Below are 2,599 nucleotides of genomic sequence, written 5' to 3'. Positions count from 1 at the left end.
CAAGATTACTTTATCCAGCAAAGCTATCATTCAGAATTGAAGGTCAGATAAAGAGCTTCACAGATAAGGAAAAGCTAAAGGAGTTCATCACCACTAAACCTGTATTATACGAAATGCTGAACGGTATCCTTTAAGGAGAGGAAGAAGAAAACGGTAAAGATACAAATTGTGAACAAGTACACATCTATCAACAAGTGAATCTAAAAATCAAGTGAATAAATAATCTGATGAAGAGAATAAACTGGTGATTATAATAGAATCAGGGGCATAGAAAGGGAGTGGACTGACTATTCTTGGGGAGGAAAGGGGTGGGGGGATGTGGGAAGAGACTGGACAAAAATCGTGCACCTATGTATGAGGTCAGTGGGGGGGGTGAAGGCGGAGGGTGGGAGAGGAAACGGAACGAGGGGAGCTATGGGGGGAAAAAAGAGGAACAACTGTAATAATCTGAATAATAAAGACTTAATTTAAAAAAAACAACAAACTTAGGTTGCTTTGCCGAACCATCCTGTCCACCAGGGGCCCTGCTGAGGCTGTCTGCCTGGAAGGGTCACCATTGGGCGTGGGAAGTCCTCACTCCCATGGCTTGGGCCATGGCTGCTGCGGGGAGGGATCTTTGCTGCCATGGCAGGGGGGTACTGGAAGCCATACTGCTGCTGCTGCTGTTGCTGTTGCCATGGAGGAAGAGGACCAGCAGGCGGGTGAGGAGGTTGCCCAATGGGTGGCGGCAGCGGTGGCAGCATCATGCCCATAGGCATGATATCATATCTTTTCCTTAATGCAGGCGATAGACCCCGGTGCGTACTTCCCAGGTACTGATCCATTGGAGGGCCATGGTGCCCACGTGGGTGGGGGCCCTGGTTCATCGGTGGTAGTGTTGGCTGCATCCAAGGAGGTGGGAGTCCATTAGGGTTGTGCTGCATGGGATGACCACCATGCCCACCTGTGAGGCTGGGTAATGGGTGTGGGAAGCTGTGGGGGCCGCCTCCAGGTCCACCAGGACCACCTCCATGCATGCCGTGGTAGGGCCGACTCTCTGAAGGACCAGAATTCATCCAGGGTGGGCGGCTCTGGGTGGTAGACATGAGAGACGGTGGAGGTGGGTTGTTGGTGGGAGCAGCAGGCCGAGGTGCACTGACCAGAGGTGTGCTGGCAGGCCCAGAGGTGGAGCCCACAGAGGCTGGCACAGGAGCTTCACCCAGTTCAGCCATGAGGGACAGATATTCTTTATCCATCCGAGCTTTATCCTGAGCTGACTGCGGCTCACCAGGCCTTTGGAATTTGCAGTCAGAAGCAATGTGGCCAGCCCCTCCGCACTTGGTACACACTGTAGTATTGGTAATGCTAGGGGTCTCTGAGCTCTGCCAGGGTCTTAAGATCTGGTTATCATCTTCCCTAAGGGTCCCATTCAAGCGAGCCAACTCCTGAAGTTGCATTTTCCGATGGTCGTTCTGGTCCTCAGGGGTCTCAATCCCTTGCTTCAAGATGTTTCTGATCTGCTCCACTGCTTTCTTCACATTCTCCATGGTGTTGGCGGTAACCAGGGCATGAAGTGGCTCGTCTTCTGGCAACATCTGGCTATCTTTGTGCCCAACTTTCCCTTCTTTCACAGACCCTTTCCCCCGGATCATGATCTTCGCATTACACTCCTTCTCTATGTTCTTCAATGTGTTCCCTCTGGGCCCAATTAGCAGCCCCATAAAGTTGATTTCTGGATACTCATCTTGTGGAATCATTACTTTATCGCTCACACGTGTTGCAGGTTTGTAATCTGCAGGTGGCTTGAAGTCAGGGTTGAGAGCAACCATCTCCGTGATGAGGTTATGCCGCTCCTCTTCCAGCGTGTTGCGCGTGCGGAACTCACGGGTGTTAAGCCGCTTCCCCTCACTATTGTAGACGGGCTCCGGGGAAGGGGACCTGTCCTCAGGGTTAGAGGGGATGCCCAGGTCTCCCGTGCGCAGTTTACGAGTCAGGTCTTCTATCTGCAGTTGCACTATATAAGCTCTCTCTTGTTCCCGAGTCAGTCCAGGGGGGATCACTGTAGGCATTCCTGGAATCACCGTTTTCTGTTCCATTGTGTCTTGATTCCAGCGGCTCCTCTTCCGCTTCCTCCTTGGGAAGTCCAGCGGCGTGGCATTCGCTCCGGTAGCCATGGCGCCCCCGGGGACCGCACCAGCGGCTCCTCTTCGGTGGCTTCTCCTTAGCGAACCTTCCGAACCTTCCGGGGGGAGGGGACTCGACTGTGTTGCCTCAGAACGTTTGGAGCTCTTCCTCTCACGCGACCACAAAGAGGAAGGAGAGAGCCCGCTACGGGGGCAGGGGCGGCCTGGGGGCGACAGGCCGAAGCCTGGATTGGGCCGGGCTGAGGCAAAGGGTCGGACCGGTGGCCTCTGATTGGCGGAGCTTCTGTCCTCGCTGTGCGCTGGGATTGGCCGGACGTTAGGCCTGGCGAGGAAATGGCAGCAGAGGCTGGAGAGCTGGGAGGTGTGGACGAAGGAATGACACGGAGACAGCGTTCAGTTGATCAGCAGCCTAGCCAGGTTCGCTAGCCAGGTTCTAGCCAGGATCTCTAGCCAGGTTCTGTGCTTTCCTGTCTTGT

At 54.3% G+C, this 2,599-nt stretch overlaps 1 pseudogene; it reads right to left on the bottom strand.

Moving 5' to 3' along the window:
• Window positions 1-550: 550 nt before the first annotated feature.
• Window positions 551-2,153, bottom strand: LOC139016525 (splicing factor 1 pseudogene; annotated as a pseudogene).
• Between the last annotated feature and the right edge of the window lie 446 nt (window positions 2,154-2,599).

The sequence above is a fragment of the Myotis yumanensis genome, unplaced genomic scaffold (genome assembly GCF_028538775.1).
Source record: "Myotis yumanensis isolate MYYU_CA2020_CCGP unplaced genomic scaffold, mMyoYum1.0.hap1 SCAF_1, whole genome shotgun sequence".
In the NCBI taxonomy this organism is placed as follows: domain Eukaryota; kingdom Metazoa; phylum Chordata; class Mammalia; order Chiroptera; family Vespertilionidae; genus Myotis; species Myotis yumanensis.
The sequence above is the reverse complement of the archived record's forward strand: the minus strand, read 5'-3'. Positions and strand labels throughout refer to the sequence as shown.